Here is a 27,293-nt window from a genome sequence, read left to right as displayed (position 1 = left end):
TCTTTTCAAACCAAAACTGATTTTTGGTTTTCTCATCGCAATGAAAAGCTGAAAAAAAATTTTGTGTCAGACAAAACATTTTGAAATAGATATTTCTGAAATGAAATGCCATTTTGAAACATTTCATTTAAAAAAATGTCAAAATGTTTTGACATTTCAAATCCCACCTGCCCTGTTTTTGCAGCCAAAATTTTTGCTGAATTTGACCTGAATTCGTGAATAGCTTTGGTGCCTTGAAAATATGCAGGTTTTGGTGAATTTACTATTCATTAGTTACTATTTGCCCAGTTCTAATCACAATGCATATGTGTAAAGGGGCCAAATTAAGATTGCATAAGCAATTTTACATCTGGTATTTCTTAACTTTTGAGTGCTTGATTTTGCAAACTTAGTAATGTTTGTTTAACATAACGATTTTCTGTTTGTGTCGTTTAGCATTTATATTACAACACCTAGAGGTGTTGTGCTAGACATTGTGCTAGACACTGTAAAAACACTTAGTAAGAAACCATCCATGTTCCAAAGAGTTTACAGTCTAAATAGACAAGACAGACAAAGAACGGGAGGGGAAACAGAACATAGAGCGATGAAGTGACATGCCCCAGGTTACTCAGCAGTTCACTGGCAGAGGCACAAATACAAGCCAGATCTCGATACCCACTCCTGTGCCCTACCCACTAGGCCATGCTGCTTGTCTAGAGTATGTCATTAATCACAATACCTGCAACTAAGTGAGCTACAATTAGGAAACAGGTTTTAAAATTTCTTTAATGGACCAGTATTTTCAATTTATTGTATCCAAGGCTGGCCCTAGCTTTTGCATGACTCTGTGCAAAGTAACACACATGGGACCCATCCAGCTTCTCAGTCTGTAACCAACTGCATCCACCCCTTCTGTCCCCATTGCATACCTTTCTCTGTGTATCCATGATTGCAATTCCCACTCGGTGTGTGGCAGCCCCACCTTTCCCCTGGATGTGAGGGCCCAAGGCCTCTGCTGGAACATCAACATGGCACTGGAAACGAGGAATGGAGCCAACAGGCTACTTTGTAGGTCAAGAGGGCAGTTGAGGAAATGTATTATCTATTCAGAAACACAAAGAGAAATCAGGAATAGGTCTCTAGAGGATCAGGGTATTTGCGTGAGATACAGGACTCAGGAAGAGTGGGACCTATACAGCCATGTCTGCATGTGTCTCACTGCTAGAAAATCTATCAGACTACTCCTAATGGTCTTTACTGGTTTCTTTTGGGTTTTGTTGATTTTTATGGAGGATCTGCAGCCCCCGAAAACAACTGACAAATAGACCTCCTTCATTGGGGTCCAAATCTAATTACCAAGTGAAAACAGTAGAAATCAGATGACTGTTTTCAGCTGGAATTTCCATTACAACTATGTACCGCCCTGCTTTCAGGCACCTGCTGCTGGCAAGTAGATGATTCTCTCTTATGACGTTAGTAAGGGCATTTATTAGGTTAGCTGACAGAGAGCAGCAGCGCTGGTATCTGCTGAAGTAACAACATATTATTTCCTTCAAAGTGGGGTCTGGATATCTCAAAGGTACAAGCGAGTTGGCTTGGATAAAAAAGGAACTAACCTACATCTTTGTCCAAATCCAAATGAACCTTTCTGAAGGTCAGAAAAGTTCCATGAGTTTTTAGAAATATTTTTTTCCAGTTTTGCACCCATTCCCTTCCCAATATCACTGTAACCTGAAGTGAAAGTAACTAAAGATCTGGTGAGAAACATTCTGATCCCACTCCTCAGAAAATGCCACAGAGGAAATGAGAAGAAGAGTGGGGCTGTCCAGCTAGCCCAGATGCACATCAAAAACAAGTAGTAGGCTGATGGGCCTGCCATGTACCACCCAGATTATAGTGACTATTTATTATTTGTATCACAAAGCTCCAACAGGCCTGGCTGGGACTGAGGCTCAGGGTGTTCAGTGCTGTACATACATGCCCAGAAAGCCCCAGCCCCGAAGAGCTTTATATTGAAATCGACAGAAAAGAGAAAGCGTAAGGGGGAAACAGAGACGCAGAGAAAAGACTTGTCCAAGGACTTAGAGAGCTGGGAACAGAATCCACATCTCCTGACTCTCAGTGCAGTGAGGTATCCTGATAGGTAGGTTGCAGGACAACAGGTAGCCCCCACTGCCTCTGTGCTAGTCAGTTTAATCTACTCTGGATTTATATAGCCAGTAAGAATCAACTCTGACCCATTAGTAGCAAGTTCTACTACATGACTTCTTCACTAACATTTCCTTCCCAGTAGGAAAACAGGTTTACCCGGGTGGGGGTGGGGTGGGGGAGGCTTAAATAATGTTCAGATCTCTTTCCATTATGGTTTGCAAATTGGAAACAGGGTGGCAGATACAAGAGATTGGCTTAGTAAGGAAGACTGCAAATGAATCGGACAGAAATTCAGTGCATCACAGAGTGCACCCAAGCTTCTGGGTGGCTACCTGGCACATGTCTGAAGAAGAATATGTAGCATGTAAGATAGTGATACGAAAGAATGTGGAGTGTTTTGTATATCACAGCAGCACGTGGTAATAATCTGTATAGGAAAAGCAGGCTGCTGTTTCCCATTCAGGAGAGCAATTAGGTCACTTTCGCAATGCAGTTGGCCTTCGCTGGCCTGCTGCCTATGCCGGAATCATTCAACTGATAAGAGTACCATGTTGCTGCAGCTCCACACTGCTGCCAGCTCTTGAATTACTGGGAAATTACTAGGCTAAAAAGCTTATAAGCACACATGCAGAGTCTCAGAATTTGCCCCACATCAGACACAGACAGTGCAGAATATTTCATTGCTATTTGTGCTTTCTAATGGCAGTTAAAGAAATTGGGTAATTCACAACCTTAGTTGTACATCAAGAATTTTCACTAGTTCATATGTTACAAGAGAAAATCCAGTTACTGCAGACAACCACCAGGTGAGCAATATCAACTCAAAAGCTCTGCATTGCATGGATGTGTTAATATGCTGCTATTTACTACTTCTGCTTTTGTCCACTGTCTGGCTCCTTTCAAAGTGGAAATTTCCATTTAAATGTTGCCCAGGGATTTTAGAAATCGGCAATCAAAAGTTAAAGTAACTAATGGAACATGTGCCCTATTTAATGCATCTTGAGCTTAATTTGGGTAGAGATGGGCCTTAACTGCAGAGTTTGGACATCAATCTGAGCCTTTCCAAAGTTTGAGTTTTTTCAGATCTACTTGTGGGATTTGAGTCTCTATTTGATTCTGGAGAAGAAGCATATAACAAAATGATGGGTATACGAGGAATGCGCAACAGCAAATAGAAAAGCTGTTCTATCGATAGGCCAAATGATTGCTTGTTTATATGATCATTTGCAAAATTGTTTGAGAGAACATTTAAGGGGATTTCTTTCAAGGAATCCATTACTGCATCTCTTTCAGTAGCTGTTTACACATCCATCTTTTTCTACCACACTATAGAAATCAGCTGCTTAGCAAACAAAAAGACAAGCTACCCGTGCCATGGTAGAAAGTTTTACCCTCTGCATGTGTCCAGGGAAAGAAATAGTCTATGCTTGGGCCTCTCTATTTCTGTCCTTGTGCTTTCTGCAGGTTTGGGATCCTGAAATGTAAACAAATAAAAGTTGTTGCTTTCATAGGCTGCTCTTTTAACCGTTAAGACTTCCCTGGACAATAAACTCCATCTCATTCCAGAGTTTGCAAAAGCTGAGCAGCATCTTTGGGAAGAATTTATTTATTAATTATTACTACTACCTACTACTATTAGCAGCACCTAGGAACCCAAATAGAAGGTCGGGGTCCATTGTGCTAAGGGCTATATAGATCAGTGAGGACAGTTCCTGCCAGAGAACTTACAAGGAAGGTGTCAGACAAGACACAACAGACAAACAAGCATGGATGTGAAACAACCTAGGTCAAAGGAAAATATGTCCTTGTCATGATTATCTCAGGGGCCTGGTTAAGGAAGCATCTGATCAGCACCTGTTGGGGTGCTCTTTGCCAGCAGAATTGCGAGTAAAATAATGTCCTTCAGTCTCAAAAAACTCGTAAAACTGTTTCATATGTCTAGAATAAGCTCATTCTGAATCATATTGATTCTGCCAGGATTGAAATCTGCTGTAAGACAAGTGGTTACAGTAAAGTTCCCAGACAGGTGATGAACAAAAAGTGGTAGGAAAATGTGCTGTGGTGAGGTGGGGGATTTTAATTCTTCCTCAGGACGCACTGGGTTAGACCCTCCGCTGATGTAAAATCAGCATACCTCTGTTGCCATTGTTCTTACACAAACAGGCTATGCATCAAAGGAGAGAGAAGCAGAATCTCAGAGCAGTCTTTTCACATGCTGCGTTCAGCTGCTATAGGATGGATTGGGTGGTGACATAAGTGAAGTTATATAGAGAGGCCAAAGAAAATGAATAAAACTGTAAATACACTTTTGAAACTCCTTTTATTTTAGACATCCCAGAACAGCCTGAGACTCTCTCGGAAACCTAATCAAGACTATTCCTAAGCGTAGGGCAGAAATTCTATTAAGATTTCCGGAGTGGATAGAAAACAACAATAGAAAGCTGGTTATGAAACTGTATCATCATACCTAGTTAGTACAGTCTATTAGAAGCAGACCCTCAAAAGTTCAAAATACGTTGATAAATTTCTCCTTTTGTGTACAATATGCCTTTATATCTTATTCTCTATATAGGAAGTTTATATGTTAATGTTTGCATGATGGTAAACTGGAGCTGGGGCACTTCATTAGATTTGAAGAAGTGCCTTTCCCCAAGCCAGGCCTCTTGTTTGACTCATATTGAATTACAAAGCTAAACAGAACAGGAAGGATCTGTACTCCTAATTCTGTTTGATAGATCTCTTTGTCATTTTCAGATGCCAGATTGAAGATAGCTGCTCTTCCTTGGCAAAGAACAGTGCTTTTAAGCTGCGGGCTATGAGAGAGCAGGAGTGAGCGCGCGCCTACAGTACGTGTGTAGACTGACAGTTGCATTGATATTTGCTGCAGTTTCCTTGAAAAGTTATGGCAACCTGCTTATTGTTAGCCTTCTGCAAGTGGAGTTTGTTAAATTGGGCAAGCTAGAGTAGAAGCAGCAGCTGAAGATGCGCTGAGCTCTAACACTTGACAGTAATAGCATCTGCAGATGTGCTAGCCGTGTGAAGATAGCATATGGGAATAGGAGGCAGATTAGCAGAGGTTAGGTGGATTGATGGAAAAAAAATCTTCAGGAAATTAGTCTGTTTTCTTCATTTTTTTTTCTAATTCCAAGGGAATTAAGGAGTGCCTCATCTTGGAAATTGTCTCATGTTTAATTATGATTATTGTAAGCTCTTCTCCTAATTTGCTTTAGAATTCTCAAATTGCTGAATGAAATGTAGGATGGGTGACAAAACCACTGACCCAAAAACCCCAAAGACAGAGCTGAGAACAGTTGGAGCCCATTGAGAGAACAAATTCATGGCTGATTTTCTCTTATCCTTATTTAGTGTTTCCAGCTCTCTCTCTCTCTCTCTCTCTCTCTCTCTCTGTGATTTAGCAGGTGCAAGCTAAACTCATATTAAGTAGGTTTAAACCAATGTATGAATACCCACATCTAAAACTGCACCAATTTAACTAAATCAGTTTGGCGTTACACCTTTAGTTAAACCAATGCACCGTGTGTGTGTGTGTGTGTATAGAAAAGACCTCTCTGTGTAGAAAAGACCTCTCTCTCATTTCTTCCTCTCTTGATGCCTTGGATTAGATAAAATTTGGTATAAGAAAATTCCTCAGCAGTGACCTTCAAAAAGAGCCTATGGGAGTTAAGCATCCAATTGCTATTAAATTTTAATGAGACTGGGTGCCTAACCTGCCTAGGCTCCTTTACAAATTCCAGCCATAAAGAATGATGTATGTCATAATGACAATACTAATAGTTTACACTTCTACAACACCTTTCACTCAAGGGCTTCAAAGATGTTGAGAAATATTCAACTCATTAGCAACCCTGTGAGGTAGCTGAGTATTATTCCCATTTGACAAATGGGGAAACAGAGGCACATAATAAAACTATCCAGCACTTTTCATCTGTAGATCTCAAGGCACTATACAAAGGAGGTCAGTATCATTAGCTCTATTTTACAAACAGGGCCTGGTTTACACTACGAGTTTATGTCGGATTTAGCAGCGTTACATCGAATTAACACTGCACCCATCCACACAATGAAGCCATTTTTTTTTTTGACATAAAGGGCTCTTAAAACCAATTTCTATACTCCTCCCCAAAGAGGGGAATTAGCGCTGAAATCGACATCGCCGTTTCGAATTAGGGTTAGTGTGGACGCAATTTGAAGGTATTGGCCTGTAGGAGCTATCCCACAGTGCACCATTGTGACCGCTCTGGATATCACTCTGAAGTCGGATGCACTGGCCAGGTGTACAGGAAAAACCCAGGGGAACTTTTGAGTCTCATTTCCTGTTTGGCCAGGCAAGCTCATCAGCACAGGTGACCATGCAGTCCCAGAATCGAAAAAGAGCTCCAGCTTGGACCGAACGGGAGATACTGCATCTGATCGCTGTATGGGGAGACGAATCTATGCTATCAGAACTACTTTCCAAAAGACGAAATGCCAAAACATTTCAAAAAATCTCCGAGGTCATGAGGGACAGAGACTACAGCAGGGACACAACACAGTGCCGCGTGAAACTTAAGGAGTTCAGACAAGCATACCAGAAAACCAAAGAATCAAACTGACGCTCCAGGACAGAGCCCCAGGCATGTCACTTCTACGCTGAGCTGCATGCTATTCTAGGGGGGGCCGCCACCACTACCCCATCCCTGTCCGTGGACTCAGATGATGGGGTTTTCTCTGCCATGGCTGAGGATTTTGCGGATGGGGAAGATGAGGAGGAGGAGGAGAAGCTTGAGGAGAGCACACAGCACACTGTTCTCTCCGACAGCCAGGATCTTTTTCTCACCCTGACTGAAATACCCCTCCAACCCAACCAAGCTAGAGAAGGGACCTCTGGTGAGTGTACATTTTTAAATATAATACATATTATAAAAGCAAGCATTTTTAATGATTAAGTAGCCCTGAGGATTTGGGATGCATTCATGGCCAGTACAGCTACTGGAAAAGTCTGTTAACGTGTCTGGGGATGGAGCGGAAATCCTCCAGGGACATCTCCATGACGCTCTCCTGGAGGTACTCTAAAAGCCTTTGCAGAAGGTTTCTGGGGAGAGCAGCCTTATTCCTTCCTCCATGGTAGGACATTTTACCACACCATGCTAGTAGCAAGTAATCTGTTATCATTGCATGACAAAGCCTGGCAGCGTATGGTCCCGGTGTTTGCTGGCATTCAAGCAACATCCGTTCTTTATCTCTCTGTGTTATCCTCAGGAAAGTGATATTGTTCATGGTTTCAGAGTAGCAGCCGTGTTAGTCTGTATTCACAAAAAGAAAAGGAGTACTTGTGGCACCTTAGAGACTAACAAATTTATTTGAGCATAAGTTTTCATGAGCTACAACTCACTTAATCGGATGCATTTGGTGGAAAATACAGTGGGGAGATTTATATACACACACAGAGAACATGAAACAATGGGTTTTATCATACACACTGTAAGGAGAGTGATCACTTAAGATGAGCCATCACCAGCAGCGGGCGGGGAAGGAGGAAAATCTTTCATCGTGACAAGCAAGGTAGGCTATTTCCAGCAGTTAACAAGAACATCTGAGGAACAGTGGGGGGTGGGGTGGGGTAGGGGGGAGAAATAACATGGGGAAAAAGTTTTACCTTGTGTAATGACTCATCCATTCCCAGACTCTATTCAAGCCTAAGTTAATTGTATCCAGTTTGCAAATTAATTCCAATTCAGCAGTCTCTCGTTGGAGTCTGTTTTTAAAGTTTCTTTGTTGAAGGATAGCCACCCTCAGGTCTGTAAGCGAGTGACCGGAAAGATTGAAGTGTTCTCCGACTGGTTTTTGAATGTTATAATTCTTGACGTCTGATTTGTGTCCATTTAATCTTTTACGTAGAGACTGTCCAGTTTGACCAATGTACATGGCAGAGGGGCATTGCTGGCACATGATGGCATATATCTCATTGGTAGATGCGCAGGTGAACGAGCCTCTGATAGTGTGGCTGATGCGATTAGGCCCTATGATGGTGTCCCCTGAATAGATATGTGGACAGAGTTGGCAACGGGCTTTGTTGCAAGGATAGGTTCCTGGGTTAGTGGTTCTGTTGTATGGTGTGTGGTTGCTGGTGAGTATTTGCTTCAGGTTGGGGGGCTGTCTGTAAGCAAGGACTGGCCTGTCTCCCAAGATCTGTGAGAGTGATGGGTCGTCCTTCAGGATAGGTTGTAGATCCTTGATGATGTGTTGGAGAGGTTTTAGTTGGGGGCTGAAGGTGATGGCTAGTGGCGTTCTGTTATTTTCTTTGTTGGGCCTGTCCTGTAGTAGGTGACTTCTGGGTACTCTTCTGGCTCTGTCAATCTGTTTCTTCACTTCAGCAGGTAGGTATTGTAGTTGTAAGAATGCATGATAGAGATCGTGTAGGTGTTTGTCCCTGTCTGAGGGGTTGGAGCTAATGCGGTTATATCGTAGAGCTTGGCTGTAGACAATGGATCGTGTGGTGTAATCTGGATGAAAGCTAGAGGCATGTAGGTAGGAATAGCGGTCAGTAGGTTTCCGATATAGGGGGCTGTTTATGTGACCATCACGTATTAGCCCCGTAGTGTCCAGGAAGTGGATTTCTTGTGTGGACTGGTCCAGGCTGAGGTTGATGGTGGGATGGAAATTGTTTAAATCATGGTGGAATTCCTCAAGGGCTTCTTTTCCATGGGTCCAGATGATGAAGATGTCATCAATGTAGCGCAAGTAGAGTAGGGGCATTAGGGGACGAGAGCTGAGGAAGCGTTGTTCTAAGTCAGCCATAAAAATGTTGGCATACTGTGGGGCCATGCGGGTACCCATTGCAGTGCCGCTGATTTGAAGGTATACATTGTCCCCAAATGTGAAATAGTTATGGGTGAGGACAAAGTCAAAGAGTTCAGCCACCTGGTGTTCATGGTAATCCTGTTGAAATAGGGGGATTTAATTAACGGGACATTCAGAGGCGGCCGTTCCTACTGGGCTGTTTGCCTGTGGCTGAAAAGAAATCTTCCCCGCAGTTAGCCACGTGTGGGGGGGTGCGGGGGCGGGGCATTGGCACTGAGCTGTTCACATTTGGCTAGCAGGGATCTTCCCTGATACCAGCCATGTGGTGCAGGGAGAGGTAAAGCGATCATCCCAGAGAATTGGATGGGGGAATGGGAGTTAGTTTGGTTTCTGCTGCTGCACATTAAAAAGAAAACCGCAGCCTAAATGGCCAACTCAACGGGCTTTGCTTGGTATGGGAGAGAAGGGTGCTGCTGTTATGAAGGTTGCAGAAGCCGAAAGACTATGGCTTACCATGGCCGCCTGCAGGCCGAATTCTGTTGCCCGGCACTGCGTGTGTGATCTCTAACACCAAAGCCGCAGGCACTCAATATAAGATGCAACATGAGACCTTGTACCAAAATCACAAGTGCTGTGTAAAGTGAATAGTGTTGTTCACCGTCAAAAAGTATAGCCATTGTCCTGTAAAATATATCTTTTTAAATACTTCACTCCCTTTTTTTCCTCCAGCAGCTGCAAATGTTTCAAGCCTCCCTCCTCCATCCCAAAGGCTATCACAGATAAGGCGACGAAAAAAACACACGCACGATGAAATGTTCTCTGAGCTCATGCAGTCGTCCGGCACTGACAGAGCTCAGCAGAATGTGTGGAGGGACCCAATAGCACAGTACAGGAAAGTGGCTGATGAACATGAGGAGAGATGGCGGCAGGAAGATCAGAGGAGGCATGAGGCAATGCTGGGGCTACTGCGGAATCAAATGGACATGCTCTGGCGTCTGGTGGAGGTTCATGAAAGGCAGCAGGATCACAGACTGCCACTGTAGCCCCTGTTTAACCGCCCTCCTTCCTCCCCAAGTTCCATAGCCTCCTTACCCAGAAGCCCAAGAACATCTGGGGGAGGCTCCGGGCACCCAACCACTCCACCCCAGTGGACAGACAGCCCAAGCAACAGAAGGGCTTCAAGAAGTTTTAAAGTAGCCTTTTCCTTCCCTCCTACCCTCCTCCCACACCTCACCTGGGCTACCTTGTGAGTTATCTCCCTATTTTTATTATCAATTAATAAAGAATACATGTTTTTAAATGATAGTGACTTTATTTCCTTTGCAAGCAAGCTGTGATCGAAAGGGGGAGGGCAGATGGCTTGCAGGGAATTTAGAGGTAACCAAAGGGGCGGGTTTTCATCAAGGAGAAACAAAACAGAAGTGTCACACAGTACCCTGGCCAGTCATAAAATTGGTTTTCAAAGCTTCTCTGATGTGCAGCACTTCCTGCTGTGCTCTTCTAACTGCCCTGGTGTCTGGCTGCACATATTCAGCGGCCAGGTGACTTGCCTCAACCTCCCATCCTGCCATAAACGTCTTCCCCTTACTCTCACAGAGATTGTGGAGCACACAGCAAGCAGCAATAACAATGGGAATATTGGTTTCACTGAGGTCTGACCTAGTCAGTAAACTGAGCCAGTAACCCTTTAAACATCCAAATGTACATTCTACCACCATTCTGCACTTGCTCAGCCTATAATTGAACAGCTCCTTACTACTGTCCAGGGTGCCTGTGTACGGCTTCATGAGCTATGGCATTAAGGGGTAGGCTGGGTCCCCAAGGATAACTATAGGCATTTCAACATCCCCAACAGTTATTTTCTGGTCTGAGAAGTAAATCCCTTCCTGCAGTCGTTTAAACAGACCATAGTTCCTGAAGATGCGAGCGTCATGAACCTTTCCCGGCCATCCCACGTTGATGTTGGTGAAACAATCCTTGTGATCCACCAGTGCTTGCAGAACCATTGAAAAGTACCCCTTGCAGTTTATGTACTGGCCGCCCTGGTGGTTCGGTCCCAAGATAGGGATATGCATTACTTCTATAGCCCACCATAGTTAGGGAATCCCATTGCAGCAAAGCCATCTAGTATGACCTGCACATTTCCCAGAGTCACTACCTTTGATCACAGGAGCTCAATGATTGCATTGGCTACTTGAAGCACAACCACCCCCATGGTAGATTTGCCCACTCCAAATTGATTACTGACTGACCGGTAGCTGTCTGGAGTTGCAAGCTTCCACAGGGCTATTGCCTCTCGCTTGTGAACTGTGAGGGCTGCTCTCATCTTGGTATTCTTGCCCTTCAGGGCAGGGGAAGGCAAGTCACAAATTCCATAAACGTGCCCTTACGCATGCGAAAGTTTTGGACCCACTGGGAATCATCCCAAACCTGCTACACTATGCGGTCCCACCACTCTGTGCTTGTTTCCCAGGCCCAAAATCGACATTCCATGGCATGAGCCTGCCCCAGTAACACCGTGATCTCCAAATTGCTGGGGACCGCGGTTTTAGAGAAATCTGTGTCCATGTCCTCATCACCGCACTGCCGTCACCTCCTCACCTGGTTTTTCAGGTGCTGGTTCTGCATAAACTGTACAATAATGTGTGAGGTGTTTACAATGATAATAACTGCTGCGGTGAGCTGAATGGGCTCCATGCTTGCTGTGCTATGGCGTCTGCTTGGCCAATCCAGGGAAAAGGGCACAAAACAATTGTCTGCCGTTGCTCTGATGGAGGGAGGGGCAACTGACAACATGGCTTATAGGGTTGGCTTACAGGGAATTAAAATCAACAAAGGGGGTGGCTTTGCATCAAGGAGAAACAGGATGGCCCCCTCAAGGATAGAATTCAAAACCCTGGGTTTAGCAGGACGTTGATTTCACAGAGGGAGGGAGGAGAAAATGAATACAAAACAGATCTGGTCTATTTCTTGTTTTGATCCACTTCATCTATCTTTATACATCTTGCTGGCAGCAGACGGTGCAGTATGACTGCTGGCCATCGTCATCTCCTGGCTGTTCATTAAAAGACGGTGCAGCAGGACTGCTAGCAGGACTGAATCACCATGAGATGAAACTTAAAAGGGAAATGACCTGGTTGAGTCACTCCCATGTTTGTTCAGGCGCCCCTGACCGACCTCACCGAGGTCAGCTAAAAGAGCACCCAGGAATACGGTAACGATGTCTACCAGTCATACTGCACTGTCTACTGCCAAAAGGCAATGAGCTGCTGCTGTGTAGCAATGCAGTACCGTGTCTGCCAGCACCCTGGAGACATTCGGTGACAGTGAGCTGAGCGGGCTCCATTCTTGCCATGGTATGGTAATGGGTAACCCAGGAAAAAAGGCGCGAAACGATTGTCTGCCGTTCCTTTCACGGAGGGAGGGAGAGAAGGGGGGCCTGACGATATGTACCCAGAACCACCCGTGACAATGTTTTTGCCCCATCAGGCATTAGGATTTCTACCCAGAATTCAAATAGGCGGCACAGACTGCAGGAACTGTGCGATAGCTACCCCCAATGCAATGCTCCGGAAGTCGACAGTTGCCTCGGTACTGTGGATGCACTCCGCCGACTAAATACACTTACAGCATTTGTGTGGGGACATACACAATCAACTATATAAAAACGCTTTCTATAAAACCGAATTCTATAAATTCATAGTGTAGACATGGCCTAAGGATCAGCAAAGGGAAGTGACTTGCCCAAGTTCACCCAGCAAACCAGCGGCAGAAGAGTCTCTGTTTGGTGCCCTATCTTAAACTTCTTGCTCTAGGTCACATAATGAGTCAATGCCAGAGTCAAGAATACAACCTAGGAGTTCCATGTTTTAACCACTAGCCCAAACAAAACGTAAAGCAAATCCAATTACTAGATCCTACCAAAGTTTTAATTATTCTGTAAATTTCTGTGTGTGCTGCCTGGGACAGTTATACACATAAAAATGACTTAGAGCCTACATAAAAATCTAAGATAGGAAGAACTACTCAGCCAATCTCACAGAAAAACAAACTATCACAGATCAAGACCACACAAAAGAATTTTGCATGAAAGCCTCTGCAGCTATTGAAGGAAGGTCATTTTGTTTATTTCAGATCAATCAGATCATTCACTGGCAATCAGGGTAGGACTCTGCAGCTGGGGATAAGGGGAGTTCAAAATTACTTTGATTTAAAATAAATCACCATGACCTGGAATCACTGAGGGAGGGGAGAAGTGTACAACTGGAGCGTGTAAGTGCTCCAGTTTATTACCTGGGGTGGGATTTTATTCCTGGGAGGGAGGAGGTAAGGTGGAAAAAGGGAGGAATTGATTATATTTAAATCCATTGCTATGCCATATGCTTGTCCAAGTCCTTACCATTTTAATATTAACTCATGTGGCTGCTTTAAAAATAAAGGGCAATCAAATATGAGAGCTCATCCTGTCTTTAAGGCCACTGATTTGATCCTACCTGCTGTCAAAGCTGTTATCAAAGTGCAACATAGGAACTTTTCACCTGGCTGAGGTTCTCAGCTGAAATGCGTTAACTCCATGGAGACTGGGTTAGTCCCACCTGGGATGGGCCTGAACAGTCACAGACTGGATGCATTTTCATAGACTTGTTATGCAGTTTCAAAATACATACTTCCATTTTACAACTATTTATTTGCGCTTCCAGGGGCTGAATATTGGAAGGAACACAGATTATGCATGAAATGATACAGATAAATAATGTGAAAAGACATTATTCTTAACTCACACACCAGTGTGCATCTGGAGTTTCTCTGTGGAAACCAGGGGAGTTACACTAGTAAGTTACATCAGAATCCGTCTTAACTGCCCAGAGTTACTCACTTGAGGAGCTGGGTTCGGTGCAGTTAATCATTTGGTTAACACACAGCAAGCAGCCAAACCAGTGTACTAGACTAAATGCAGAAGTTGGTATGACTTCATTTTACATAAGTAGAAAGATGACCTGCAACGGGGGGAATGGCCTTGTGCTCTGGTAAACAGTACTGCTTGTCTAAGTCTTTTCAATTTGTTTTCAGATTTAGACATTGGTTAATTTCTCAGCTTCTTGGGTTGTGAAGTGTGAGGAAGGGTGTTTCAATTGGAGATATTTATGGAAATCTGACCTTTCTCAACTGTTTGGTCATTTCAAATGATATTAGCTTTGCAAACTGGAGGAATTGATCTAGGTGAGTCAATTTATTCAGATTCTATTTCTGGTGAGTCCAGCTCATCTGAAATGTGACTTCACTAATTTCATCTCCTATATTCAATAATAGAAACCATTGCAGGATCAATGAGACTTCCCCATGAAGGTCAAGGGCCATAAGATCTGCAGTTGTCAAGATAATGCATAAGACATGAGTTGCCACTGGTGAGCTGAACTCTACACCTTGGGTTAAAATCCTAAATTGTTCTACACAGTTGACAAGATGGCCTAAAGTTTATTTTAAAGTATGTTATGTATTTTTTTTATGAGAGAAAGAACAGTATGAGTTCAAGAAATGATGATAGCTGCTTCTCTGTACAAAAGAAATGGTTGAGGAGGAGTTTTCAATGCTTTTAGTAAGGCTACAGAATTGTTACAGCAACAGAGCAGAATCTTCTTTAGACGAGATGAAGTGTCTATATGTGGATTGTTAGAAATTTGTTTTGACGGGCAATTTGTATAGCAGAAGGCTGCCACTTTTTTTCAAGGGAACACTTAGCAGTCCACTCAAATAGGGGAAAGCTGAGGGCAGCAGCAACCTCAACACACCAACCCCCATAAGAGATCTGGCCAATTGCAGAGTGTTGTTCAGAGTCCCTGTGAGTTGCCCAGATAATCAATTGATACAATGAAGCACTATAGTGATCACCTTTATTTTCTTAGTTGGCATACCTACTGAAATCATACTGCCTGAAAGAAAGGAAAAGATTCCCAGGGCCTCCAAAAGAAGGAACAGTAATAGCAAATACAGCACATTTATAATTACTTTAAATATAGGCCTTGGCAACAGAACATTTAAAGTGTTATAAAGAAGTCCTGTATTTTTCTGTTGAGATTGTTCCTCAATCCTGTGTATAGCTTGTGAGATGAGATCCCACTCTGAGGTGGCATAGATATCTTTATTGTGAAAAGTGAGCAAAACTATGCTATTAAATCTGATGCTTTCATCTCTAGTTGCCACCGGACATAACCAGCTATAAATGTATCTCTTCATTTTGCAGGCACCTCTATTCGCTACTGAAACATATAAAAGAGCTCATATGTTTACATGAAGTTCATCATTTAGCTATTTAGTTGCTGTAGATAGTTCCAGACTGTATGATCCCTGGTAAACAAAGGATACCTATATGGAACTCAAGTTGTATGGCGAAGCCTGTTTGCTTGGCTGTAATTAGTAGGTTTTTTTCTTTAATAAATGCCTCCTCCGTTTAAGACTGATTCCATATTTCATGGCAAGAATAACTAGGGACCTCTCTCTCTATGGCAGTGAGGTATTCAGATATTGCCAGTATTAGTTCACAGCAGCAATGGTTGGCTTGAAAACTCTTACAACAAATGCACAAACCATAAACATCAGATTCAGATTCTAATCACCCAAAGTTTCTGGTTGTTTAGAATATCACCTTCAAAACTTAGATCTGAGTTTGGGCTTTCAACAACCGAGAGGGGTTGCCATCAGGGGTTCCAGGAAAACACCCTGATATAGATAAATGTGTGTGAATAAATGCACAAAATATTGCTTCTCATCACATTTTCCATTATTGCTGCTCCAAAGTATCCAAAGGAAGATTGAGTGAAACCTTTTATAGTAATATAAACAGAACTCTAATTTCTAATTTAAAAAAAAAAATCAAGAACTGATTTAAACTTATTTGTGGCATTTTGATCAGTTAACATATTATGGGTGAGTGGGAATTCATTGGCTGTGAGATTTTCTATAACTTAGTTACCTGCTTTGGAAAGAGATTCACTGAGAATTTCAGTGGAAAAGTACACGTCTTTATTAGAAGTTTTCTCTAATGTGCTGGAGCACTGGGACTTGGCATGCCTGCCTATTTCTCATCTAATAAAAAAAGAGATGATTCATTGATAATGGAAATGAGTCCTCAAGTAAATTGCTGCCTCTGCTATGCTTTGGTATTTGTAAGCAATAACTGGAAGCTGTTGTACATTTGCCCTGGCCTGCCTTACATTTGCCTAATGTAAGGTGAAACAGTTGTGTTTCAGCTTCGATGAGTCTGCACATCAGTGTTGGCAAGGGGCTTTGAGATTGTGTGAATACAAATATAATTTTTTTAAATAAAGGTGGTCCTGTGAAAACTGCTGGCCATGGTACTGCATCAGTGAACAAGCTAACAAGTAGGACTAGCCAGAAAACAAGAATTCGGTTTCGTGAAAAACTGAGCTTTTGAAATCTATTTTCGTTCTACATCTGATTCAAAGCAGGGCCTTGAACCTGAGTCTCCCACTTCCTCGGTAAGTGCCCTACCCACCAAGAGAATGGCTTTTCTGGAGAGAATTCCTCTTTCTCTCAATTGCATCCTGGGCTTGAGAAAGCTTCCCAAGGAAAAAAGTTTTGGTTTTAATGAACTGGCATTTTCTGACCAAAAAAAAAGTTTCATCGAAAAATTCCTGACCAGCTCTACTAACAAGTAATAAATTACAATGATCTCCATTAGCCCATATGCTAGAAGAAGCAACTTCTCATTTGTACAAGCGAGGAGGATAGATGGCCAAAACAGGTCTTTTCTACCCATAAATTAGGATTCCTTGACCCAGTTTTGGATCTCTCATTAATCCATGGGGCAGCTTCTGTTTTTGTCTGTTGGGTTTGAGGTACTGATATTGGAGAGTTTGGTGGTGAATTAGAAAAACAACTTACCATATTAAAAGGGAGAGATTAATTCATCTATGCTTAAAAGAAACTGCAAGTGACAAGAGAAGAGGGAAAATTCCAGTGGTGTCTAATGCCACAAAAACGTTTCCTGCCAAAATTCTGACATGATATTATGTTAAAAGCATTGCAACTTCAAAACAAACACTCACTGGCAGCTCGTCCCTCCTCTTGAACTTCTCCCAACCCCACAGGAGTATTATTCTTCTGCCTATGGAAGCAGTAGCCCTGTATACATTAATCCTTTCATGAGCATCACAATTTAAATGGGAGTTGGGTCTGAACAGGGCCAGTGGAAGCATGGCCTTAGTTTCTAGCTCATGTTTTCAATGCAATAGCCCCATTTTTAAGAAAGCTTTGAATATGGAAATCCCCCCCCATAAAAATATTAAGTTGCTTAGCTACAGTTAGAGATGAGTCTGAACCAAAACACTGGAGCTCTCGGTTGTTGAAAGCCCAAACTCAGATCTAAGTTTTGAAGGTGATATTCTAAACAACCAGAAACTTCGGGTGATTAGAATCTGAATCTGATGTTTATGGTTTGTGCATTTGTTGTAAGAGTTTTCAAGCCAACCATTGCTGCTGTGAACTAATACTGGCAATCACATCGTATTAAAAAAAATGCCCTTCAAGATTAAGCATCTGAGCTACAGGGCAGATTGCATCCCTCTAAACTCAATTCCTTCTTCCCTTGATGAATGGCACCAGCTTCTTTATTTCAGTTTTATATCATTATATTCACCTAGCCAGCTGAGGCCCATTTCAGACCAACTCATAATTGTGATTCATTTTTCTTGTGGAATAGTGAGAAGTACATTATGAACCAAACACAAACTGCAACACATTTTTTAAAAATGACCTAAACATTCACGTCCCTGTTGTTCTCATTATCTGCTTTCTCCTCTTCCTTCAGACCAATATTTTTATGAAACATGATTTATCACAAGCTGCTCATGTACATGCAGTTACCTGAAACGTGCAATGTAATATTCATTCCCAATAGCATGTAGTTTTGTATTACCTAGGCAGACAGACCACTACTGAATAATTCATGTAGCGGTACTATGCATATCCAAAATATGAGACTCATCATTCCAGTAAAGCTTAGAAGACGGGATCTTTAATCTCACATTTAGGACTGATTTGTTGAAAAAAAAAACTTCCATTTGTAAATGTTTATACTGTTTTGCTTTCACATACAATAGATTAAATTTTACTCCATGGTCTGACAGCTTCCCCCTCACCCCCCCCCCATAAATAGTGTCCAGTTATCCAAGTATTATCTTACACCCAGGTTAGCCCCACAAGAAAAAAATGAATATGCATGTATGCAGGAGTTCATGTAATGATCCTTTTATTTGTACAAAACTTCTATAGTAACTTCACGTAGTAATGTCTATGATGCAACTGGTGGGTTGGATCCTTGGCTGGTGGTGGTGTTCCTAACTGTACTTCCCCTTGTAGACTGTTTTTCCCCCCACCTCCTCCAGTGGTCATTTGGCTTACATGTATTTGGTTCTTTTCATTTTTCATTGCAAGTCAGTATCTCTCTCAGACTAATCATTTTTGTTGCTCAAAAGGTTAAAGTATTAAGTTTGGGACAATACTCAAATTTATATGCTTATCCCTGCCTTTTGGATCTGCACCACATAACTGAAATGTTGTTTTCCAGACAAACTATGAAAACAGCCTCTCAAGTATTTCATCCTGTACATTTCTACCAATACCCGGGCAGTGCAGAGATGCATAAAAATTCAAGTTAAAACCCAACCACCAAACATTTTCAAAGCTCAAATAGAAGTTTGATTGCAATTCTGTCCTAATTTGGGTCAAAGGCTCAAGTCTGTTCTTATTTTATCTGAACTGGTTTGCCCATCTGTGCTTCAGATTTCATTAGGACACATCAAGCCAAATCAGCTGTGGCATAGCCAGGCAAAACTCCACTGAGTACTTCAATACAGAAATGGTGGGTGCTAACGGTGGGGATTCATTTAGCTCCACAAACTCTCCCATTAGCTGAAAGATGACAGTGCTCTCTGCTAGCTGAAGCCAGACATAGAAGTCTGTTACACAGAAAGACTGAAGAATATTTGAAGATCTCTCAGTGGGGAAAATCTTCCTTGGATATGTCAGCAAATAGCCAGTTAACCACTAAAGCCACTTAGGTTAATGAGCACAGCATAAATAGATTAACTAGAAGAAAGCTTTTTCCAGATATGCTTAGTCTTCTCCAATATTTAGATCTACTGCTGTTTTCATATTGGGGAAAGCAGTTGGGATGAAGTTAGTTCAAAAACTTATTTTGCTTCATTAAAATATTTTTTCCTCATCTGCACACCAGATTTTGTAGTTGTGACATCAAGAGTTTTACAAGCAAAGGAATGTTTAGGCTGAATGTAAGGAAAATCATGCCTCACCAATATACTAGAATTTGAGGGGGTCAACAAGCATGTGGACAAGGGGGATCCAGTGGATATAGTGTATTTAGATTTTCAGAAAGCCTTTGACAAGGTCCCTCACCAAAAGCTCTTAAGCAAAGTAAGCCGTCATGGGATAAGAGGAAAGGTTCTCTCGTGGATTGGTAACTGGTTAAAGATAGGAAACAAAGGGTAGGAAGAAAAGGAGTACTTGTGGCACCTTAGAGACTAACAAATTTATTAGAGCATAAGCTTTCGTGAGCTACAGCTCACTTCATCGGATGCATTTGGACCAAATGCATCCGATGAAGTGAGCTGTAGCTCACGAAAGCTTATGCTCTAATAAATTTGTTAGTCTCTAAGGTGCCACAAGTACTCCTTTTCTTTTTGCTAATACAGACTAACACGGCTGCTACTCTGAAAAGGGTAGGAAGAAATGGTCAGTTTTCACAATGGAGAGAGGTAAATAGTGGTGTCCTCCAGGGGCCTGTTCTGGGACCAGTCCTATTCAACATATTCATAAATGATCTGGAAAAAGAGGTAAACAGTGAGGTGGCAAAATCTGCAGATGATACAAAACTACTCAAGATAGTTAAGTCCCAGGAGACTGCAAAAAGCTACAAAAGAATCTCTCAAAACTGGGTGACTGGGCAACAAAATGGCGGATGAAATTCAATGTTGATAAATGCAAAGTAATGCACATTGGAAAACATAATCCCAACTATACATATAAAATGATGGGGTCTAAATTAATTGTTACCACTCAAGAAGGAGATCTTGGAGTCATTTTGGATAGTTCGCTGAAAACATCCATTCAATGTGCAGCGGCAGTCAAAAAAGCAAACAGAATGTTAGGAATCATTAAGAAAGGGGTAGATAATAAGACAGAAAATATCCTTTTGCCTCTATATAAATCTATGATATGCCCACACCTTGAATACTGTGTGCAGATGTGGTTGCCCCATCTCAAAAAAGATATACTGGACTTGGAAAAGGTTCAGAAAAGGATAACGAAAATGATGAGGGGTATGGAACGACTGTCATACGAGGAGAGATTAATAAGGCTGAGACTTTTTAGCTTGGAAAAGAGATGACTAAGGGGGGATATGATAGAGATCTATAAAATCATGACTGGTGTGGAGAAAGTAAATAAGGAAGTGTTATTTACACCTTTTCAAAACACAAGAACTAGGGGCCACCCAATAAAATTAATAGGCAGCAAGTTTAAAACAAACAAAAGGAATTATTTTTTCAAACAACGCACAGTCAACTTGTGGAACTCCTTGCCAGAGGATGTTGTGAAGGCCAAGACTATAACAGGGTTCAAAAAAGAACCAGATACATTCATGAAGGATGGGTCTATCAATGGCTATTAGCCAGGATGAGCAGGGATGGTATCCCTAGCCTCTGTTTGCCAGAAGCTGGGAATGGGCAACAAGGGATGGATCACTTGATGATTACCTGTTCTGTTCATTCCCTCTGGGGCATCTGGCATTGGCCACTATCAGAAGACAGGATACTGGGCTACATGTACCTTTGGTCTGATGCAGCATGGCCATTCTTTTGTTCTTAATGTGATGAAAAGTTTCCTCTGGGTGGGATCTATTGCCCTGCAGATCACAGTCTCCAAAGAGAAGACGACAGAAGTTCCATTGCTCGGGTTGTTTAAATTTGTATTATATATGGTGTGAAGAACTTCCGTTCTGGCACAAGGAAATGAATTAGATACCTCAACAGATAACAACATAAGAACGGCCATGCTGAGTCAAACCAAAGGTCATCTAGCCAGTATCCTGTCTTCCAACAGTGGCCAATGCTTCGGAGGAAAGCTTCAGGTGCTTCAGAGGGAATGAACAGAACAGGTAATCATCAAGTGATCCATCCCCTGTACTCCACCTTTAAATTGTAGCATTCTATATTAATCTAAGCAAATAACATTGTGTCATTCATTATGCAGCTATCTACATCCTATCACATAAATGTACTTATAACAGCTGTTATGCCACAATGGAAAATTTAGGCCTGTTGATATTACAAATATTGTATCAATTTAATTAAATTGATTTTAAACCAATTTTATTTAAATGGTACAAACCCCCAGTGTAGATCCATTTAAACCAGCTTAACACTTGCTTAAGTTGGTTTATCTTGTGCTGGTAAACTACTATATTAAGTTGAATTGATTTAACACTGAGTGAAAATTGGTTTAAGTGCTACTACATTCAGGATTTGCACCAGTTTAACTAGATCAGTCTAAAACCAATTTAGTTAACCTGTTTTTCTCGTATAGCTGCAGTGAAATGGCGTACACACCCCCTGCCAAACATTCACTTTTTAAAAAGCCTCACTGTAAACCCAAAAGTTGCTTGAACTGAGGCAATGCAGACCCTCGCACCGTCGGAAAACCCTGCTTTCAATGTAAACTTCTTCAAATCAACAGCATGTATCCCTCTCCACCCAGCTTTTCAATCCGAACTTTCAACTCACAGACAGGAGCACACCCAGATAGAACAACATGCAGAACTGAAGACGGTTAATGGTGGGGTATTATCCATCACTCTAACCAGAGCCATTAAAAAGTAAACGTTGTACACAATAGACAGGTGATGCATTAAACTATCTCCCAAATCCACTCAATATCCTTTGTTTTAGGGAATGAAAATAAGGCCCTGGTCTATAAACCATAAGCCAGATAGTGTTCCCATTAAAGGGAAGTTTCTCACGGGCTTCAACAGGTGCACATCATGTAACTGGAAGTTATATACTTGATGCAGGTAAAATTCTATGACTTGTGTAATGCAACAAGTCTGGCTAGATGATCATAATGGTCACTTCTGGCCTTAATGTCTATGAAACTATTATAAAGTACTAGGCATTACAGCCAAATCTTTGGAATTGAATTCAGCGACAGCACACCTTCCCTAGTTACATTCCAAGGTACTTTTTTACAGTTGCTATTTTCAGAACAGAACAATTTGTAAGGTTTAGGGCCAAATTTCTAGCTGGTGTAAATGAACAAGGAACCAATGAAGTCAATCGAGCTGAGCTCACTTGGATCAGCAGAAAATTTGACCCTTATTCTTTGGGCTACACGTAAAAACAGTAGCAGCAGATATGCTTTTTCAGTTTTTTTTTTTTTTTTTTAACTTAACCACCTCAATATACTATGTAAACTCTAGAATTATATCTATGGAGCTTACTGTAAAAATCATAAAAATATGAGTTGCAAAAAATGATTGGGTTATTTAGTAAATATGGTCTGTTGGTTAAAACACAGGACTGAGAGAATCAAAAGATCTGAGTTCTAATTCCTCACTCTACCACCGACTTTCTATGTGACCTTGGGTACCATCACTTAGTTTCTCTGAGCCTTCAAGTGCAGTCTGTAAAATGGGAAATGATAAATCTTCTTTTCCCCTCCCTTTGTCTGCCAGGTCTATTTAGACTGTAAGCTTTCCATAGCAGGGGACTGTCTCATACAGTGTGTTTGCAGACTAGGACCCCAAACCCAGGCAGGACTTCTCAGCACCACCACGCTATTAAATCTTTCGTGTTTATATACCCACTACCATGTATCTTTCCTATTTCTACCTACCCTTGCAGATGGGAAAGTGGGGGATGCTGTTAACCAGCCTGCATCTGGGATTTTGCTCCCACCTAATAAGCTATAATAATTATATTTCTACATATGCAGAATTCAAGTGCTTTTTTAGTGCTGGATGATCAACCGTGCTAACCAAATCAAACATGTACAAACTAAGAACAACATAGGTTTCAATATGGTGAGAAATTTGCTAGGATTTACCCTGAAAAGGGACAAAATCAACACACAGTCTAATTAATCAAAATAATGCATTACAAGATAGCCTCATTTTAGCAATTACACCACATGGCAATCCTCTGCTACTTTCACATATTAAAAAAAGGGTTTATATAGTCTGCTGTCCTTGATGGCTCAGGTTTGTCCTACCATGTCTCATTACCAACATTAAGCTGCCAGGTAAAAGAACTGCCTCTCTCCTGACAAAAGCACTATCAAGTGAGCCAGGAACTCAAATAAAAGGCCCACAGCAGTTTAGTTACTGGACAGGATTGTGCTCTGTTATCAGAATGGAAACATCTTTTACAAGGCTCCAGCTCCCACAACAAAACATCAGCAACTCTCATGTGCACCCATCAAGTTGATGATGTAAGATCATTTTATCCTATTCATTGGGGAGGGCTGAGTGAGTTAGAGGGCCATTGTTATGACCACTCTGGTGCCCACCCAGCCAAGATGCCGGATGATAATCAGGTAACCCAATTCACATGATATTTGACAAAGGATGAGTCAGATCCCTTCCATCTGTGAGCAGAAAAACCCTTCTCTAGTTGCTATAAGGCCAAGGCATACAGTTCTGTTAAATTTCACTATTTAAAAAGTGCATGAAAATGAAACGTATGATAAAGGGGATTACTATTATTATTGTACTTACATAATTAAAGACATGAGGGAAGTCCCTTCCATTGAAGCACATGGCAGCACTCCTCTGTACAGCATAGCCTGGAAAAAGTACAGTGTTATAAATGGCAATATTCACTATCAGGCATGTTTTAACTATTGCCAACATTTTCACACTTGGATGCCCAAGTGTGAAAATGCACCTACATCTATATTTAGGCACCTAAACGAAGGTGGCCTGATTTACAGGGGGATGGATATGGGGGATTTTCAAAAGCTTCTAAAGAATTTAAGATCTCAAATCCTGCTGACTTTCAATCAGGCTTGTGCTCTTAAACCTTTTAGGTGCTTTGGAAAAGCCTACTCTCAGGTGCCTAACTTTAGAAAAGCACCTGAAATTACACACAAAGCACTACTGTGAGCAGAGCTGCAAAGCAGTGCAACCCCCCCAAACAACCTTTCCCTTGTGGATATCGGAGATAAAGTCTGCCGTAACCTTCCAGCTTACTGTAGGGCAATTCAGAATGCCGTGCTGGCTCTTAGCCACTTATTCTCTCTCACTGCTTGTCCTTTCAATCCTACACTCCACTGCCTAAATTTTCATCCAAGAACCCCAGTGTTTGCCTTAAAAGCTAGCCCTGTGTAATCCCAGCTGATGTACAAACTGTGCAAAAGCTTTTCTGAGCTTCCCGAGAGCCACAAATTAGCGTGTGGGAATTCGGCTACATAACTCTTACTGACATAATACATTCCATGCCTGCCCTTCAGTTTGATGTGGTATTCTTCCATTCCTATGCTAAACGGTTGCTACATTGACAGCTGCTGTATTTCAACTCAGAGATGGCAGCATTTCAGTGTGTATGAAGTAATTCCTGTATGCCTGTACATTCAGAAACAGACTCTGGATGAAGGCCTAACTACACCTTAAAGGACACACTCACCATTCTTGCTCAGTACTACCATAATGCTCTCTGTGTGTATGCACGTGCAAATGTACTTTGGGTATAAGCAATTTTTGTACAGAATATTGAGCTTTTTTTTTTAAAAAGCCTCTCTGTTATATTATATGCCTGTCATCCTTATGCATGTGTATTCCTGCCGCCCATATACATTTGTATGCATATGGAAATCATATGAATTAATTGTACTAACAGGGGCAAGGACAGAAAGATGAAATGACTTGTCCACGATCACATAGCAGGTCAGTGTTCTAGGAGCTGGGAACAGAACGCAGGTCCCCAGTGCACTGTACCTGCTGCTTCTCTAACATTATATAATACTTAATAAGTAAGGAAAGCATTTGCTGTAAGAAGTAGTAAGGCCTAGATCCATAGTCACCTCTTGAAAACAGATTTTAGAAGGAGCGAGGATAAGGGAGCACAGGATGAAGGCCAAATCCGAGGATTTTTTAGGACTGAACACAGACAAAATAAAAAGGGGAAAAGAACCCCAACCCTTCTTTAGGGAAGCTAAATTTGCAAAAGGAAAGGCATATACCTAATGGCGAAGACTGGAAGCACTTGCACAAGGAATTTGCCTACATGTTAAACAAGAGGAGCCCTAACCATAACCCCATATCCAAAAACCAACAAATTTTGCAGGTTCAAAGTTAGTGGCTTATGTACATTTCTACTGGGGGTGTGTACTTTAAGCACTGTCATGTGCAATGCAAATCTGTTTCTAAACATGAAGATTCCAAGGTAACATTTGCTAGGTTACAGGACTAATTGACGTATACCAAAGAGACATAAGACCTGCAAAACAAAGACTTACTTGGAGACTCAGGCTCTGAAGAAATACAGCAGAATCACAGCAGCAAAGTCACCAGAAGCAACCAACAGAGCTGGAAGCAAAAACAAATATTAGTTCCATGTGGATATGGATGTTGCACAACTCCTCCCCCAACCCTTTCACACTCAATAGGAAAAAGAAACCATGCTTGGTCCAAAGCACCGGTTGCGATCATTTTGAATATGTTCCCTGAGAAGTGCAAGAGATAAGGAATTACTAATCCTTAAAAGAAAACCACCGCATACTTCTGAAGACAAGAAAAACTCAGAAATGGATGGATCGATCAGTGTACCTGTTGAACAAAGTAATACATAATTCCAGACCAACCAACCCACCTCTCTCATGGTAAAGTTGCATGGTAAAGCCCTGAAAAGTGAGAAAATGCCAAAGTTACAAATGCAGACTTAACTCTGCCCCTTTGTGCATGATTTAAAACACTAGGCCAGATCCTCAGCTAGTATAAATTGTTGGAGCTCCATTTATTTCCATTGATCTATAACAATTTACATCAGGTGAGGATCTAACTCACAGCCTCAAATTACACAAATAATAAATTCTCCAACAACAAACACACTATACATGGGGTCCACAACCACCTTCTGGACCATTATTATTAATTTGCTTTGTGGTACATGAAATTCCCAACAGCAGGGCCCCATTGTGCTAGGCATTGTACAAACACAAAACAGCCTCCATGCTCCAAAGAAATGATCATCTAATTTATTTTTTGACCTGAGTCCAGCTCTGCTATTCCTTTCTATTGACTCTGTGGATACTTTGGATTTCATTCACGTATAACTGGAAGGACTCATTTTCCTCTTTTTCCATAAGCCATATGTAACTATTTTCTGTAACCGTAGACTGAGGACAAAGCTGATCAACTGCAGAATTTTATTACTGTTGAGCTCAGCCAACAAGCAATATCTGTTCATCAACAGCACTGAAGATAACAGTACAAACAAATGTGTCACTGAACAACTTTCAGCTAAGCTAATAATTTGCATGCACGCCTTGCTAGCCGGTATACTGAAAACTAAAAAATCTGAGCCCACAATTTATTTACAATGATACCTGCTGGTATATTTGACATATCTAGTACATTCAAAGTTTGCAACACCAAGTGTCACACATTTGCAACTTCAGGGGCCAAGTGGATCTAATTTCCAATGTCAATATATAGTTAGTTAAATAAATCCTCTCATAAGCTGTATATTATAAGAAGAGTGTAATACGTTATGGATGAGTGCTTTAGATATCAAACTGGTTCCTCTAAAAACATCCAAACTATTCACATAATAAAGAAACAATTATGAGTGTATAAACTGTGACTCTGCAGATGAGTATCCACCCAAAAAGCTTTACAATGTAATCAGGAATGCAAGGTACACAAATCCCTTCTGGCAAAGTGTATATAGAACATAGTGGCAGGCAATGTAACAATATATTATCAATTTATTTATTATAAACTGTCCATCTGATGCAAACTGATTGGTGAGCGAGGGAGGAACTCAGTCAAATCCTTTCAGCCTAAGTTTTACAAGCTATATCTACACAGCAGCTAGGAGATGTAGCTCCCCACTTGAGCAGAAATAGCGCATGGCAATGGTGGCCTAGGGAGTGGTTTGGGATTGCTGCCCAGGTACAACCCCATCCCACATCCTGGGTAGCTAGCTGAAACCACCACCCAGCCACACCGCTATTATAGTCTGCTAGTTCGAGGAGAGGTAGCAAAAGTACATCCACCCGAGCTGGGACCTGCACCTTCCAGAAGAGGTGTGGACATACCTTTGAAGTTG

General features: G+C 41.7%; 1 long non-coding RNA gene across 1 annotated transcript; it reads right to left on the bottom strand.

The window, feature by feature from the left end:
- Positions 1–928: 928 nt before the first annotated feature.
- LOC122461090 lies at positions 929–25,554 on the bottom strand. Its single transcript, XR_006282816.1, has 3 exons — positions 25,480–25,554; positions 23,741–23,808; positions 929–1,084 (listed from the first exon to the last, which is right to left on the bottom strand). It is a non-coding gene; the product is annotated as an uncharacterized LOC122461090 (long non-coding RNA).
- Between the last annotated feature and the right edge of the window lie 1,739 nt (positions 25,555–27,293).

The sequence above is a fragment of the Dermochelys coriacea genome, chromosome 7 (assembly GCF_009764565.3).
Source record: "Dermochelys coriacea isolate rDerCor1 chromosome 7, rDerCor1.pri.v4, whole genome shotgun sequence".
NCBI lineage: Eukaryota > Metazoa > Chordata > Testudines > Dermochelyidae > Dermochelys > Dermochelys coriacea.
The sequence above is the reverse complement of the archived record's forward strand: the minus strand, read 5'-3'. Positions and strand labels throughout refer to the sequence as shown.